Raw genomic sequence first — 18,583 nt, 5'->3', positions numbered from 1 at the left:
ATAAGGTTTTAAGCCCATTCCTCTTACAACAGAAAACACAGCAGAAATTTTCAACTGTACAACTCTTTTTCTCCGTTTCCCTTCTGGTCACATACATGTAAGCTTCTGTTGCTGTAAAACCTGTTGTGCTTTTCAGTTCTAATGTAAGAAGTAGCCTGTTTAACCAGACTGTTCTTGCTGTATACTTTTTTTCCCAGAAATGTTCTGATTTAGTATCTGTTCTTACACATGCAGAAGAAGGAGAACAACTGTGCTGTAAAAAAAGGACAATTACCAGTTGAAAGGAGAGGGAGGTGAGAAATTTTATTTTCACTATCAGAATAGAAAAAAAAAACTATAAAAATATGATATTATATTTTCTTCCTTAATTTTACTTCTTGAGTTTCTTCTTCTCCCTCAGCTGCAGCTAGTAACACAGAGTATTTCCAGACACATCAAATGCATCAGTAAGTGGAAGCCAAGGCATAAACCAAAATTTTGAGCTTTCTCTCATGAATGTGTCCATTTCTCCAGAGGTGCTTAAGAAACAACCCTCTGCAGTAGATACTCTTTCCCATCCCAGGTGAGCTCGTTGCAACCTCTCCAAGAGGCATAGCCTCTCTCAGCCACTTCAGTAGCAGAGATGATGTTTTAGCGGTAGGGCTGCTTGGAATACCACTGGTCCTGGCCCTTTTTGAGAAGCAGACACACAGAATGTGTTCTTTGCCATTATTTTCCAAAGAGGAACTGTATAGCGACTGAGTATTGTAGAGCCGCATGTGAGCTATGACAATTTAATGTTTCTACTGCAGTAAATTTTAAGCAGGCTGACACGGTCTCTATTAGCAACTCCACAGCATACAGCTGATAGTGCTGACACCAAGGTTTTCACTGTGGTTCAGGAATTCAAGGCTTTCTTTTGTCAGAATGTTACAAAACCCAAGATAAGTTAATTAGTAAAACAAAAGCAGTGAAAAACTTTAAATTGCAAATACAGCGTGTCAGAGATCGTTCTAAAAACGTTTCAAATAAAAGCCCCCGCATATCAAATCCTGTGAGCCATGCAGGGCTGGGAGGTAGATTGGCATGACGGACATGTGAACCTAGCCTCTGTGTGCCAGATATGTGAAAACACAGGTGTCAGCCCGTGATGGCAGGCTGGGAGCGTTCCCCCGGGGCATTCCGCCCATGGGGGCGAGTGCCAGGGCAGGCCGAGGCTGCTTGGTCTGGTGAAAGAGGCCTCACGCAGAGCTCTGCCTGAGGTGCCTGCACAGCCCCGCGTGGTGGGTCCTCCAGCCCCGTGCAAGCAGATGTCCATGGGATGATTCATGAAACTGTAATTACGCACAATAAGTGCAAATGTTTAATTAATCAGGTCTCGTGTCCTTGTTATCCCCTCGCTGGGTTTCACTAATAATGACCCAGAGGAAAATTCTGCTCCTTGTCTGCGAATTATATTTTATTTACAAGGGCTTCATTTCTTAGGCGATTTTTCTCTCTCGTTCCTGGGTAGGACTGCCAACAAGAAAATAAAATTCTGATGGCCTTTAAAAGTAAAACTTGTGACTGGCCTGAAATTCAAAGCCAGGGCGATCTTTGTGTTACCTCACACAATTTCTTTAGCAGAATAAATTAGAATAACTTAGCACTTAATACCTCTCTTACCTCACATTCACAGAATGCACAAATATTTGGCTGCATTTCTCTCGTCAAAGCTAGAAAGGAAATAAAAGAGGTCTTGGAGGAAGACTGCTGTAGAAGAGGAAGGAAATTAAGCCCTTCAAGCTGGTTTGTAATCCAAAGAAGGGTTAAGTGATGGAAGGATGGCTGGGTGCTCAGGCCCTGTCTCAGTGATGCCTCTACCACCTCACAGCTGGTCTCTGGAAGGAAAGTGTTAAAAAGGATATTGTTTGCATTAAGGGGCTGAATTTTCCACTGGGTAATCATCAGTGAAACCCAGTGAAGGGCAAATGAGGATGGTAGGCCTGATTAATTAAACATGTACTACTGTGCTAAGAGCAAGATTTATGCTATTGGTTTTATCAGCGTCATTGATATTAATACTGTGGGTAGAAATTTTGGGCTATTGTTTACTGTTTTCATTTTTCACTGCAAAACTGCTGTTAAAAGCATGAATGAGGGATTGTGGAGTACTGCTGCAATGTTGTGATTTCTCTCCTGGCTGTTCCTTTTGCTGCACAGAAGGCTACTTGCAGTGCCGTTCTTTTCAGTAGTGTTCTTTTATACTACTTTTATTAAAATCTCCAATTCTGTAGGCTGAAAAAGACAAATGCCATTACAGAATAAAACTGGGGGAGTTAACAACTCTAAGCCAAAGAAGGCTTTTATGGAGGTGCTAAATATTTTCATCACTTCCAGATGGATGTGCAGCATGTTCAAGATACATACATTTCATAATAGGTTAGTACATTAGAAGTGGAATGCCCTTATCTGATAAAAACTATTTCAGAAAAGGTTTTGTAGGTATTTCTGACTTTGCTCATTTATATGCCACAGGAAACGTAGCAGCAAAATCTGAAGTGTGGAATGTGAATATGTGTCTTGGGGTGGATGAGGGGTGTCTATTACAAATAAGCTTGCTGGCTTCGTGGAGAACATGAGTGGCAGCCAACCAGTTCAGTATCAGCTCAGCTTTTATTTTCCTGATAATGCATTCATATATTTACTTTTCCCATTAGACTAACATGGAACATTTTGTTGGAATGATTCCTCTTCCTCTGGGATGTGTTTTTTCCTTTCTTTACAAGAAAGTAGTCATGTGTAGCCCAGTAAAGTCTGTAGACTTAGCAATAACTGTGCTTGGTTTCAGTACTAAAGCTTGCCAGGTTTTGTGGGGGGCCTGCCTGGATTTTTGTTTTAGTTAATTTAGCTGTAACAGCAATTTTTCCAATGATCATGTGACTCTTGTCTGATTTGTTTTACTCTTGCTTCTCTTTGTACAATCACAGAATAGTCACAATTTTATACAGACAGTATAGTTATGCAGAATGCAAAGTTTACAACTCTACTATGATGATTTCATACACAGAAATGCAGGCATGGTGTGACAGCAGAGGCCTTGCAGATGGGAACAGTACGGAGCACAGAGGTGTACAGACCTGGGATAATATGATGAAGGAAGTAGGTTGGCATTGGAGACCACAGGACTTTAAATAACATGCCAATGTCACCTAAAAGAATGCTGACTGGAAACTTGAGCACAACCAGCTATAGTAGTAATAAGCAACAGCTATCCAACAAGTGTAAAATACACCGTATAGAGCAAATTACTTCTTAACTGTTTCACGCCAGTAAAGAAGCTGGGAGCAAACTGTAGTGGTGTGTTACACAGATGCTGCTGTGGAAAGGTGAGTATAAAACCAGAGAAAGGGGAAGATAGTTTGAAGTTTCCTATAATGATTCTAAAGTGTATTTTTAAGATTTACCTTGTATTAATCAGTTCATTTGGAAGATGAGTGTCAGTACTGTTCTAGCTGTTCTACTCAGAACTATTTGTTGTTGCTTAGTTACTCTGTAGGATTTTAGTTAAACTAACTAGAAATTCTTGATTTCCCACATAAAATGTATTGCTCCTTTCTGCCATAACAAATTTTTTTAGTGTAACATCAAATTACTCATAGCAGATAAGAAATCTCTGCTCATTTGTTTTGTTAGGAATTCCTATCTCATGAGGGACAGTGCAGGATGATTTAGGTGTTACAGCAAAAAAAGCACCTGCCTTGAAATGGTAAATCAGATAGGGGTTTTCTATTGCAACACCTTTTTTGATCTGGTATCAGGTGCAGGCCCCTGTAGCCTTCTGGTTCCATAGCATTCCCCATTTTTGAGCAAAGACTTGGTGCTGTTGGTGGCTGGCTGACATGTGGTCATTCAATATTCCCTTTAGGGTAATGTCTTTATTTGTTCAGTGATATATGTATTCTCTCATGAACAACCACAATGAGAGGAAATGCATTTGGGAGGAGGACTAGCCTGAAGCCTATATTGGCAACATTGCTAGCAAACCAGAACATCATCATGCCTTATGGTCAGGAATTGAAGCAGAGGAAACGAAGTGCATCAAAGTGCCCGGTGAGTTGAAATCCTTCTTAACCTCACCAGTGCACCACTGTTCATATACTTGTAACATGCAAGATGGATTTCATCTCTCTCAAACCTTGTTCTGTCTGGCTCTGTCTGCTAGGTCGTAAGTGCAGAATTCTCATTGTCAAAGAGACTACTAGTTAGTATTAAATTAGTTGACATTTTCTGTGTGAAAAAGGATTTTTGATTAGCATGGTATGTAAGTGTGCGCTTAAAAAGTTACAAACTCAATCTACAATGTCAATTACAACATAAACTTACATTCTTCCCACAAGAAACCACATTACAGATCTGTTGTCAGCTTTGAATGTCAGTGTGAAGCAGTAATTTAACTTAATTGTATCTTGTTTTTCCTCTTAAGTATCTTTCATGTAATTGCATGACTCCAATTAATTCCTCTTACAAAGATTTTTGCCGTCAAAAGAGATGTTTCAAAAGAGCTGTGTATGTGCATATCAAACATGTAACAGTTAAATCTAATGCATGTGTTCCTTTGCTACCCAAAATTACAAACCAGACTGAAGGAGACCTCATTGACTCTCTTTACCAGGTTTATATTGACTTCTGATCAAGCACTTAGAGTGGTTACAATCAATTTTTCAGGTTTTTTTTTTTTTTGTTTGAAGTTCATTGTGTAGTCTCTCTTACAGTTCATAATCCAGAAGTACAAGAATTTCCTTATGCAAATGAATAACATGTGCATACTCCTTCACATCTGTTTGCCAATTTTCCAGGGCATACGTACATAGAAGCATTATCTAGACCGTTAACCCCTCTCCAGAAAAGTTTGTGTTTGAGATTCAAGAAAGACAAGGAACTTCTATAGAGTCCAGCTGAGAGCCACAAAGATGATTAGGGGCCTGGAGCTCCTCCCTTATGAGGAAAGGTTGAGAGACCTGAGTTTCTTCAGTTTGGAGAAGACTTCAGCAGAATCCCCCAAAGTTCTCAACAGGTGGGTGCCTTGTTGGGACTTCAGGTTACACAAGTGTGCCAATGTCCTGCTTTTGGAATTTCTAAAAGTTGTTTTTCTAACTTGGTATGTGCTATATCCAGCCTCTGTGAGCTTTGTGCTTCACCTCAGAGAAGGAAAAATTGGTCGTAGACTTCATAAATAGTCATTTTTTAAAGTGTGAATTGTCTTAACATAGTTATACTTGTTAAGTGTAAATATGATACAGTCAGAGACAATAATACATGAAGAAAAATATGTTAACGGGTTGTTTTCATAAAGCTGAAAATCATTCCAAGAGAAATCGTCTAGGAAAAGGAAATTTAACAAAAAAAAAATCAGTGATAATTGGAATTTGTTATAAAACATTTAACTAGCTGCCCAACAAACTTCCAGTTAAAGAGCCATTTTGTTTTAGATTTTTAAAATTATCACTTTATTTCTTAAACATTGGACAGAGAGGTGCAAACAAACATTTTCTTTTCCAAAGACATAAAAATTAGAAGAAATATAGAAAATAGCAGCAGTGAATAGGAGTTAAAATACAGGAAAAGCAGACGTATGATAAGAGAAGGAAAAAAATTACAAAGGGAATTTCATAGATAAAGCCATTGGAGAAAGAAAATGAGTCAACAATGACCCAACAGGAGTTAGTACTTGGTTAGGATTTATAGTGAAGAAGTCATGACTGTTTAACAGTTACTTTTGTTACAAATCTGATAGAAATCCAAAATTCTACCATATAATGCTAAATCCTTTTCAGTTCCAGTGGAAATGAAAGATGATGTTGAGAAACGTTTTTGAACATCAGACAGTTTGATCACCTACTTCAGAGAACTTTTACCAGAAAATTTTGAACAAAATGTATGAGACATTATCTGAGGCACTCACAGTGACGTCCTTCCCTAACACATCTCATACCCATGTCAAGAGACTGAAGTAAAACAAATACTAGGCCAGAACACAAAGAGGTTACTAAACCTGCTGTTTTGAATATCAGTGCCACATGAAGTAATGGAAAATCAGCATAGGCCCTAAATAGAAGGGTGGTAGTTTTGTTAATGGCAGTCACCATCGGTTAGGTTCATGTGGGGAAATAACTGGCGTATATGTGACACGTAAAAATACTGTTTGGTAAAAAGGACACATTGATGCTATAAGCTTGGAAATCCCTGGAAATAACACAATTTCTTTTGTGTTAACATACTATTTGGTTGGAAGTCTGACGTTAAATCAACATTGCACTCAGATAACAGATAAGGGGCAGGTCTCAGAAAGGTAATCTTAATTGCACCTTTTTCTCAGGCCAAAGGTGTTTGACCTGGCTTCATGCTGTTTAACATTTCTCCAAGCAATGATCATTACTGTTGCTGAAAAATGGCTAGTCATTCTGCAGGAATGGAGGAACAAGTAGCAGAGTTTGTTATTTGTTACAGTCAGGATGCATGGAAACAGTATGCATTTCTGTAACTTACTGAGTTAAAGTTGTTGTCGTGGTTAAGGGACTTTATCTTGAAAAACAAAAAAAATAGTGAATTGCTGTTGTCATGAGTGAAGAGAGGTGTGCTATCTATGCCCACCACTCACAGGCGTGACACTCAGCTTGTAGCACTGGCCATCACTGTGTTTTGGTCTAAGAGAATGGAGAGGGGTCAGGGCAAGGTCTCAGGGTGATGCCAGTCTCTGAAGGTGAGCTGCAATCTGGAATGGTGTGCAGGTTATTCTGAAGGATTCTCTATTAGCCAAATACCTAGCAGGATTCACAGACAGGGAATGGAAGTTAGACTCTGCCTGAGATGAAAACAGTTCTTAAAAGTGATAGTCACCGAAGCAACAGGGTCCATGATTTCAACACAGTAAGAATAACCACAGTCAGTAATCATAATAAGTATGTACATTTTTTCTGTAATTATTATTAGTTCTTCTGTAATTATAGAGAATGCATTCGTCAGAAGCAGATTTCTTAGGGGAAGTCATTGTCTTCTGTTATGGTAAGTCCATTCTGACATTAAACACTAATGATCTATTCACAGAGGCTGAAGTCAATACTTAGACATATCAATAATAGGCCTGACTTTTCAAAATTATTCATTTGGTTTTGTTAGCCTCAACTTCTGTTTGTTATATTATTTCACATTGGTTACTTGTATTTAAAAAAGAGGAGGAATCAGTTGTTTTTGTTTACTGAACAAATATTATTCGTCATCATAAAGATACAGAATTCTTTAACATAGGATTGCAAAGTATGTCTTTCTTAAAGCATATGTATGCAAAAGGGAAACTTAAAATCATATTTTGAATGCAATTCTAATGTTCTCTCAGATGAAAATAGAAGTGTTACACTGGTTTCTGTCAACTGAAGATTTGGCCTGCTAAGGCTGTGTCCCTTCCCAGTGACTTTTTATTAACCAACTATTTACTCATTTTTCCTACAAATCCTATATTTTCTAAGCAAAGAGATTCACTCTGCTTTCATTTCAGGCTTCTTTTCCTATAGGAAATTTTATTCTAAACAAAACAAAACAGAACAAAAAAGGCAAAATATCTGAAAAATAAACAATTTCCTGGTGTAAAACCTATCACTGTATTATGGAGGTATTTTTCTATACAATGTACAGTTATTGCTTTTTAATCTGTCAATCTTTAAATCAAGGTTCATTTCTAAACAATTTCTATGTAAATGACTGCTGAAGAAAACACAGAAGAATAAAAGCCAGAATAAAATCTGGAATATGAGTATGTAGAAATATAAATAAACAAATGTTAAAGCAAGATATGGGAGAAACTCTCTGCAAGTGATACAAACTTTGATGGTAGATACAATTACTCCTAGAGTCCAACTTATAACTTTTTGAAAAACAAGTTCAGAAACATTGATTCTTTCAGTCATTTAGCCTATTGTTATGTACTGGAAGTCTCCATGACAGACAGCATTCTTTCTGTTAGCTGAAAATAGGTAAAAATTTAGCCAGGCTGAGAAATGACTACAATTTCAGTGGCACAGTACTTTTTTGCATTAGAACAGATACAACAAATCTATTGCCAAAAAGCTGTGGAAAAGTCCTTTTCCATATATGGAGTATATGCTCAGGCTTTAAGAATAAAAGATCAACATACCCTGATTCTTCCATTTCATTTGTACAACCTTTGATGTGATGGGTGATGCTTCACAGACAGTGATATGGAACATCTGCAGCTAAGAAAAAACAGGACTTTCCTTTCTGATGTGAATTATTTGCATTGAAACTAACATGATTTAGAAAGATTTTGATGATATTTATGGTCAGATAAGAACATGAGTAGCCATGATGTCAGTTTAAAGCATTAATGTTAAGGACCACAGAGTTTTTCTTTTAGCCAGTCAAGGTGGCCATATTGATCTCAATCTCATAAGATCTTTTGTTCTGCAAAAGAATCCAAATGGAAATAAAAATTCAGAAAGTCAGATTTTAAAGGGGCTACAGCAATTCTGTGGTTCAGAACATCAAGATTTGCCTTGATGTTGAAACTTCTCATGGTGGGCTTCAGGTCCTGGGGTAATTCTGAATTGTTTGAATGCAGCTGTTGTCTGCCAGTGCTGGACTCAGAAAGAAAATACGGATTGTGTAACTGGGGGAACTTCTCATCTGACACACAACAATTTTTAACTGAACAAGCGTAGGATCAAATTAGATATCAGGAAAAAATTCTTCCCTGTGAGGGCAATGATACACTGCAATATGTTGCCCAGAGAGGCTGTGGATGCTGCATCCCGGAAAGTGTTCAACTCCAGGCTGGATGGGACCCTGAGCATTCTGAAGGATGCCTTCCCAGTGAAAAGTATTGCTATCCATAGCAGGAGTTTGGAACTAGATGATCTTCAAGATTTCTTCCAACTTGGACCATTCTATGACTATTTTATGATTAACCATCACGAACATAAAACAGGATATAAAATATATATAAAATATATATTTATATACACAAACAAGCAAAGAAGCCTCCATGACAGATAACTTCCTTGCTAGACTCTTACCAAGAAAACCAGTAAAAATTGCTTCATCACGTAACTATGCTAAGGACGTAGAATGTAAAACTGCAGAACAAAATGACCTTAGTGGCATTTGGAAGCTTAGTAACTGTGCTGATTAAAGACTTCCTGCAGTACTGAAGATAGGATGTAATTTAGGGAAGAAATAGTGAACCAGAGCTTCTTTGCCATAGCCCTGTGTTGAACTGGAAAACATGTTAACTGAGGTTTTTCATAAATATTGCAAGTAGGCAAAGTAAAAGTATTTTCAGCACCTTTGTTTGCTAGTGGTTGCAAATAAGGTGTTTAAGACTGTGAGTGAGACATGGAGCTTCTTGTGGTGGTATGTTTCACAAGAAAATTCCAGCAGAATCGAATTTCCTGCTTCAGAGAGAGTGTAGAATATTCTACGCAGAGAAGGAATGGGCTCTACCTACATGAGAGGCATCTATAAACAAAACCACACTCCTCATTTTTAATAAGATTGCCTGATGTTTTCTAGAGAATTTAGGAATGGTTGTAGCTAAAAACAAACAAGCATACACAAATGCAAAATACAATGCAAAACAAACAACAACACCTCCTCATAAAATGAATCCAGAAAAGAAGTAAATACATATAAACAAGTAAAATCAGTAACAACAGAAAAAAATACAGAGAAAATTTCAAATTAAAAAATGAGAAATAATGAGCCAATGATCTTTTCTAAGAACTTTGGTTTTCTACATACAAGATCTAACTATTATGTTGTCCCAAAAGCATTTTAAACAAGGAATAAATAAATAAATACCATATGGAAATTGCATTGGCCATCATGCCAGAACTAACCTTTGAATGAAGCTATGGTTCTAAATACGGGAAACAGAGGGAGAAGAAAAGACTTTTTGTTTTCTTCATGAGAGGAGGAAATTTCATTGCTCCAGGCAGTCTTAGGAAGACTTCAGTGTTCCAGGTCACCTTGCCAGGTGATGTTGCAGGGTTCCTGCTCTTTGTTATACTCGATTGTGAACTGGGACTTGACAGCAGGAAAAGATTTCTCTGAAATGGATTCAGCTAGTTAACACTGCAGCCACCAACCCATCCACATGGAAAAAGACCCAAAGTGTCAGCACTTATTAATATTTTTTTGGAAACCACACATTTCACAGGAACAGTGACAAAAAATGTAGCTTTAGCAATGGCCTCGTCAATGAAAGTTGGTGTCTTTGTTTTTGTTTTTATTTTCCCATGGCTGTTTTATTCATTAATTTTCTTCCCTGGTCTGAAAAGAGAAGAATATTCAAATGTTTTCTTTTCCAAAATAGAAGTGGAGATAGCATCTTTCCCATAATTTCATGTACACATGCCATCTCCATGTGACAAAAAATATCTTCACACTCACCTTGGGCAGATTGTTTTGAAGTCGGGATCTTGGGGGAAAAAGTCCCTCTGGCTGGAAGCAAAGATTCCTCCAAAGCTTCGCAACCACCAGAGGAACCTGAACATCTGTAAGTCTATGCATCCTGATAAGATGCCTCCCGCAGTCCTTAGGAAATTGGCTGACGTAGACACCAATTCACTTTCAATGATATTTTAAAAGTCATGGCAATCAGGTGAAGTTTCTGGTGCCTGGTAAAGAAGGCAGTATAACACCTGTTTTTAAGATGGATTAGACGGGACAACCCAGAGAACTACTGACCTGTCAGCTTTATCTCTGTGTCAGGGAAGATCACGGAACTGATCCTTCTGGAAACATTGGTAAGGCACACATGGGAGACAGAGAGGTGAAGAAAGACAGTCAGCATGGCTTCATCAGGAACAAATCCTGCCTGACAAACTCAGTTGCATTGCCTACAACACTCAGTGGCTTTCTATGATGATGTAACTGCATCACTGTGAAAGGGAAGAGCCACTGATGTCATCTATCTGGACTTCACTAACGCCTTTGACATGGCACCCCACAACATCATTCTCTTAAAATTGGAAGAATGTAGATTTGATGGATGGTCTCTTTGATGGACAAGGAAATGGTTGCAAGGTCACACTCAGAGAGTACTGGTCAGTGTCTGAATGGAGATCAGTGACAAGCAGTATCTCTCAGGGTTCTGTATTAGGACCTGTGCTCTTCAACATCTTCGTCAATGATATATCCAATGGGATTGAGTGCAACCTCAGCAAATTTGCAGACGACACCAAGATGTGTAATGTGGTTGACACACATGAATGATGGGATGCCATACAGAGAGATCTGGAAAGGCTCAAGCAGTGGCTTCAGAAGAATCTCATGAAGTTTAACAAAGGACATCCAAGGTCCAGCCTGGACCGTGGCAACTTCCATTATTAATACAAGCTGAGAGATGAAAGGATTGAGCACAGCCCTGCTGAAAAATACTTGAGGATGACAAGCTGGACATGAGCCAGCAAGGTACTCTCAGAGCCCAGAAAGTCAACCATATCCTGGGCTATATCAAAAGAAGTGTGGTCAGCAGGTCAAGGGGAATGATTCTTTAATTTTCTTCCCTGGTCTGAAAAGAGGAGAATATTCTACTCTGTGCTGATGAGACAGCACCTCGAGTACTGTTTCCAGATGTGAACAGGACAGGAGAAACAAGGATCTGTTGGAGTGCATCCGAAGGAGGGCCTCAAAAACAATCTAAGGAATGGAACACCTCCCCTGAGAGGGCAGAATAAGAGAGCTGGGGCTCTTCAGATTGAAGAAGAAGGGATCTCTGGGTGAACCTGATAGAAGCCTTTCAGTATCTAAAGGGAAGATATAAAAGCAGGAGAGACTCCATAGCAGAGCCTGTTGTGATTGGACAAGAGGAAATGGCTTCAAACTAAAAGATGGGAGATTTAGACTGGATATGAGAAAAAAATTTTCTTGGAAAGGCACTGAAATGGTTTACCTGGAGAGGTAGTAGGTACCTCATCCCTGGAGATACTCAAGGTCAGTCTGGACCAGGCTTTGAGCAACCTGATCTAGCTGTACATATCCCTGTTCATTTCAGAGGAGCTGGACTACATGACCTTAAAGGGTCCTTTCCAAATCAAAAGATCACATGATTTTATGACAAGAGAACTAGGTAATTAGATATAATCCACAGCTCCCGACTGGCATATGCTATCAGAAATGTTATGATGGAAAGCTGAATGAATCTTTTCTCTTGCTACAGTAGAATTTTTGACAGACACGCTTACTGCCACAGTTGAACCCTCTGACACTGACCATTGAAACCACAAGAATTTTCAGTGACACAGACATTTATATTTTAATATTACTTGGCTTTATGAGACCGTAGCAGCACATGTAAGTTTACCCAGTTGTTGATCACATTATGGATGTAATGTGAAACCTAACTCCACACGTAATGCAATAAATGTAACATGAAACTCTTGCCCAAATTTGTGATCAGGGATGGGAGAGAAGCTGTAGTTCCCCTTTCTTGGCTGGAGTGAGGATTTGCAGCAATAATAAAAACAGCAAATCTAACATCCAATTGTAAATACTATGGTAGGCAGATACAGTCACTGAAGTGTATAGGTTAAATGCATGGACACATAAGCACATATGCAGGATATTTATTCTGTATTCTCCTGCAGAGCATGAATTTGAGAGAGAAAACTCTCCTGTTGTGACTGATAATTTTCTGGGGGCTGAAACAGCTGAGTAAAAACTTCAGAGAGGAGTGGAGAAGAGCGAGTGGGACTGTAAGAGAGAACTGAGGAGTGAGTGTCTGGGGATCTTCAGACAAGCTAATGATTTCAAGGGATATAACTTCACAGCATGTATTAGAATTAAACCAAGAGAAGGGGTTGACTGATGGAGAGGGAAGCTTTTATGCTCATAAAATACAATGAACTCATTTAAAATGTCAGGGGATATGAGAAAGGACTGATTCCAAACCAAACAACGTTTTGTCTCCTTGTTTGGCAGTTATTAACTTCAGTATTACTGACTTTTGTTAACTCTTAGCAGGAGCATCCTCTTCCTCATTTGTGTTTATTATAATTGGTCCTGGAGGAAAAAGTTGCTGGGACCTATTCTCGTATACTAATGGCCCATTGAATACTTAATATAACAATAAAAAATGAGTTTAGTCATAAATTTTCAGCAATTCTAATTTAAGTGAATATTTCAAAGGGTTTGAGAAGAATGTTCTCGTTAGTTTTTCCTCGATTGAATTGTGAACTTCCTGAATTTGGTAGATGCTTTAACATAGTTAATTTGAGTTAATCTAAAGTGTGATATTGTATATAGCTTGGGTTGGATGTTTGATAAATCTGTGTGTTGGTCAGCTTTACAGAAAATGACCTGTAGGTCCTGACAGACAACAAACTGAACACAGGATTCGTATATGTCCTTTCTGGAAAGAAGGTGAATGGTACTTTGAGCTATGTTTTGTGTGTCTTCCCCTCTGCTCAGCAGTGATGAGGCCATCCCTGGAGTGCACTGACCTTTTTCTGGGCTCTTAGTACAAGAGACAGACACAACTACTGGAGAGTGTCCAGTGAAAGGCCACAGAGACAGAGAATGGACTGGAAGAAGCATCACTTATATGACGAAATGCTGACAGAGCTGGGACTCTTCAGTCTGGAGGACTCAGGATCTCAGGGGGATCTCATCAGTGTTTGTAACTAACTGAAAGGAGGGTGCAAAGAGGACAGACTCAGGGTCTTGTCAGTGCTGCTGAGAGCCAGGACAGGAGGAATGGGCATTAACTAGGGCACAGCAGATTCCATCTGAACATCAGGAAACACTTCTACACTTTGCAGGTGACCATGCACTGGCCCAGGTTGCCCAGAGATTGTGGAGACTTCCTTTCCAGAGAGCTCCAAAAGCTGTTTGGATGTCGTTATGGGCAACCTGTTCTGCTTGTCTCTGTTTGAGGTTTTGGACCAAATGAACTAAGAGATTCCAGTCAACCTCAGCAGTTCTGTGATTCTTCTACATATGTACACTCCAGATTTTTATCTCTTGTACCACTAGAGAAATTAGTCCAACTGCCTCCAAACTTGATCACAAGGTGTTCCTGTTGCATTCTATGTGGTTTCATTTCTAGCTAGCTTATGGAGTTAAGAAATGTTTATTAGAGGTAAACAAGTGGTGTAAGTTGTGTAGAAACAAGTGACAGGAAGGTAGTGTCAGGAAGTGGTATGTAATGCATGGTTTTTCATAATTGTTAGCAACCTATTGACAAACTTGATTTTAAAACACTTCATTATTTATTGCAACACCTATTAATCATTTATTTTATTTATTATTTAGTGACCTTCCAGTCACGGGATTTATTTGAGATAAAATGTGCCACAAATGAGAATAAAGAAGCTGAAGTAAAGACAGATCATTGGAATCTGACATACATATGAATACAGTGAGTTTTAACAATTATGTTTTGTACCTTATGCTTTTTATGTTGTATCTGCTTGATAAGTTTTAACTCATGCAGATATTTATTATGTGTACCTTTCAGACCTTTTCATTAAACTAAGATTGTCCCCAGAAATCATTCAAAGACCTGATTTTAGAAAGCAAGTAAGGAATTATCTCCAGGAACAAAAATGCAAGTGAAAATCTCTTTTTGATCCTTTTCTTTTAGATGTTAAGTGGAATATCTCTGGAGTGTTAAAAACAATGTAGCAGACATCTGATAAGTATTCTAAGAGGTGTTAATAAGCATATGGTGAGTACAAGCTGAAACTGGGTCTGAGTTAATGTGAAGCTGCTGCACAGTCCTTTTTTTAAAATTTCATAAAAATATTTGTTAAGAAGGACATCTAGTGGGTCATCCATTTCAGCAGCCATGTCATGGCTTTTTATGTTGAATTCCTATTAGGTAGAAGAGTGGAAAGACAAAAGGTGTAGTATGGGTGTAGTGTGGAGGCTGAACTGCTGCCTAACATGCTTCCTTCCCCTTCTGCAGCCATGTTGTTTTAGGCAGAATATTTTGTTTGCAAACATGTTTTCCAGCCCAAGGCTTTTCTTTGTTGGCTGTGTTCTGGGTGACATGTTACTCGTGAGACAGAGATCCTGACCTCAGAAATATATCTGGAGTCTTTCACCTTCTTTTATGTTTGGTTGTAGTCTAAACATTGTGAGCTCGTGCCCTAACTTAAGGGAGAATATGGCCTGGGGCCAGAGACACGAATAATTTGATGAAAAAGGTGTCAAGCGGAGATGACTTCCTGAAAAGATTGAGCATGGCACTCCAGCAAAACACCACTATTTCCACTGTCCTATTAGGATTGTAGTTTGTCTGCTTCGGCGTTAACAGCAGTTCACATGGAACTTCCTGTCACCTGCCACATCCCATCTCATTCACTTCTGCATTGTGTCACTGCTCTCATGGAGTGAACAGGCAACTAGGAGAATTTCCTTGCTGCTACCTGATACACCATTACTCACCTCTTATCATTTTAGCAAAGCAGTTACGTTGCTGTCAGAGGTAATGGAGACTGTGCCACTACGAAAATTGTCTGTAATTTATTTATCAATTGTTTCTGCGTACCACAAAAGAGACCATCTACTTTATGGCTGGGTCTAAGGTATCTGAGAGCCCTTGAAGTTCATGGTTTTCCGGTATTCTAAGTTGTGCTTATGGCTTTTCCTGTATATGACACACAACACCACCCCTGTGGTCTTGAAGGCTGATTTCTTCTTTGCTTTCTTTAGTCACAAATCATTCTGAGGCATCCCTTAAGTGCATTTGTATTGTTAAGTGCACCGGCCTGATTTGGTGTTAATTCAATTTGAGTGCCCTTAATATCTTGCGGGGGTGAGGCAATGCATGCGAGCTGTACCTTGTAAAAACAGGTTCCAGGTCTGCCTGAGAGAAAAGCACCTTTCCCACAGCAATTTACCAAAGTTGCTGATAAAATTTTCATAAGGAAACCTTTTTAGTCTGACCCTATTGTGTTATTCTACCATTAAGAGTCAGGGAACTGAGACTGTCTTCTGGTGACAGTTTATCACAATCTCCATTATTTTAGAGTATAGTCAGCCTACTGATGGGTCACAGCCTACCTCTGCTCCTCTTTCGGTATGGAAACGGCTTTCAGAGCTGGAGCCTGGAGGCCCAAGCATGCCAGTTTCAGCGCGTGTGCGTCAGTATAACTGAAGTGAACTCTAGATAAACCAATCACCTCTAACCTCCAAATGGTGGGAGATGGGACATTTTAGTACATTTGGGGCATAGCAAAGATAGGGAAAAGCAGAAATAAACTGCAGTAATAGTTAGCCCAGTGAACACATGGAAGAAATAGCATGTCACGTCCTGATAAAGAAAAGCTATTTGACTAATAATCAAAGTTGAAAAGCCAACTTTAAAATAACTTAATTGAGCAAATACTATCCTCATACATGTAAGGATGAAGTCTATTCTCATTTCAGTCATTGTAAATCTTCAGTGTTTACTATAAAAATTTATCTTATTAAGGTGAACTAGTATGTAGTGCCAAGAAAAGCTCTTTCCTAATTCCCAGACTGTCTCTCCCTCCATCATCACCTGTAGACTTTGGAGAGAAAGGAGCTGCATCAAGGGAGACAGACTGAAGGCATTTCAATCCTGTGTCTTGATTTGTAAATACATTTTTTCAACTACATTATAGTCAGATTAGCCTGGATGCCTTTTAAAGACTGGGATGTTTTCTGAATTGCTGTTTTGCATTTTGGTGGAAAACCAAGAACAAAAGACTTAACATGAGTCAGCAATGTGTGCTTGCAGCCCAGAATTCCAGCTGTATCTGGGTTGCATCAAGAGAAGCATGACCATCGGGTCAAGGAAAATGATTCTGCCCATTTACTTTGCTCTTGTGAGACCCCACCTGGAACACTGCATCCAGTTCTGGAGCCACCAGCACAAGGACATCAAGCTATTGGAAATGGTCCAGGAAAGGCCACAGAGATGATTAGAGAGCTCGAGCACCTCTCCTGTGAGGAGAGGCTGAGAGAGTTAGGGCTCTATAGCCTGGAGAAGGGTCCAGGGGGATCTTGTAGTGACCTTCCAGTACCTGAAGGGGACCTACAAAAAACTGGGAAGGGGCTTATTGTAAAGACATGTAGCAACAGAATGAGGGGAAATGGGCTTTAAACTGGAAGAGAGAAGATTTAGAGTAGATATTAGAGATAAATTCTTTACTGTGAGGTTAGTGAGACACTGGAACAGGTTGTGGATGTCCCCTCCCTGGTAGTGTCCAAGACCAGGCTAGACAAGGCTTTGAGCAACCTGGTCTATTGGGAGGTATCCCTGCCTACAGCAGGGGGGTTGGAACAAGATGATTTTAAAGGTCCCTTCCTACCCAAATCATTCTGTGATTCTATAATGATTGCATGGAAGGAAGAAAGGAAGATAAAAGAAAGAGAGATCAGAATTTGTCAGAATAAAAAAGCAGACAGAGGAAGCAGAAAACTGTCATGGTTTGGCAAGGACCTTCTGGTCAAACAAGGATGGGTAACTTGGGAAGAAAACAGGGATGCTGTCTGCACATGCAGAGACAGGATTAGAAAAGCCAAAGTAGAGATGGAAATGAACTCGGCAAGGGATATTAAAAGCAACAAGAAGGGCTTTTGTAGGTACCTAAATCAAAAAGAATAGTCCAAAGAGAGCATACCTTCTCTGCTAAATGAGAAAAGAGAACTGTTTACAGCAGATAAGGCTGAGGTACTCAATAAGTTCTTTCCCTCAGTCTTCACTGGCAGCCAGAATTCTCATATTTCTCACATCCCTGAACCTCCTATCCTTGAACCTCTTGGAGGGAGCTGGTGGAGCAAATTCCCCCCCACTGTAAGGGCAAGTCCAAGACCACTCTGTAAGACTGACAAGGAATTGGTTGAAAGGTCACAGCCAGAGAATCTTGGTCAATGGCTCTATGTCCAGATGCAGGCCAGTAACAAGAGGTGTTGCCGGAGGTCCATCTTGGGTCTGGTACTATTTAACATCTTTATCAATGACATAGATGGGATAGATTGCATCCTCAACAAGTTTGCTGATGAAATCAGGCAAAGTACTGCAGTAGATATGGCAGAAGGAGAGGATGCCGCTCAGAGGGACCTTGATAAACTTGAAAAGTGAGCCTATTTGAACTTTATGAGTTGCAATAAAACTAAGTGCCAGATGTTGCATTTGAGTTGGGGCAATCCCAAAAATATGTACAAAATAAGAGAAGAGTTCCTTGAGAGCAGCCCTGTGGAGAAGGACTTAGGGGTCCTGGCAGATGAAAAACTTAACAGTATCCTGGGCTCTAGCAAAACAGAGGTGGCCAGAAGGGTGAGGAAGGTGCTAGTCTCCCTCTACTCTGCCCTCATCAGGACCCATCTGGAGTACTGCATCTAGGTCTGGACGTCCAACCCAGGAAAGATGTGGAGTTTATGAAGCAGGTTCAGGGGAGGGCTACAAGGATAGTCAGAGGGCTGGATTACCTCTCCTATGAGAAAAGGCTGAGAGAGCTAGGCTCATTCAACCTGGAAAAGAGATGATTGTGGAGAGACCTCATTGCAGTCCTCCAATATTTATAAGCAGACTGTAAACAGGAGAGAAATCAACTTTTTACAATGGGTAGATAGAGAT

General features: G+C 39.5%; 1 long non-coding RNA gene across 4 annotated transcripts in view; it reads left to right on the top strand.

Moving 5' to 3' along the window:
- Positions 1-196: 196 nt before the first annotated feature.
- The window catches only part of LOC128089565 (uncharacterized), a 36,490-nt gene continuing 18,103 nt past the window's right edge, over positions 197-18,583 (top strand). For 3 of the 4 annotated variants that reach the window (XR_008210553.1, XR_008210551.1, XR_008210550.1), the window contains exons 1-6: positions 197-293; positions 401-562; positions 3,029-3,347; positions 3,887-4,071; positions 4,818-5,035; positions 14,287-14,392. This is a non-coding gene — a long non-coding RNA (uncharacterized LOC128089565). The remainder of the gene's footprint in view (positions 294-400; positions 563-3,028; positions 3,348-3,886; positions 4,072-4,817; positions 5,036-14,286; positions 14,393-18,583) is intronic. The other variant, XR_008210552.1, reaches the window with a different exon arrangement.

Source organism: Tympanuchus pallidicinctus, unplaced genomic scaffold (genome assembly GCF_026119805.1).
Source record: "Tympanuchus pallidicinctus isolate F22 unplaced genomic scaffold, pur_lepc_1.0 scaffold4, whole genome shotgun sequence".
NCBI lineage: Eukaryota > Metazoa > Chordata > Aves > Galliformes > Phasianidae > Tympanuchus > Tympanuchus pallidicinctus.
Note: the sequence above shows the minus strand (reverse complement) of the source record. Positions and strands in the feature narration are given on the sequence as shown.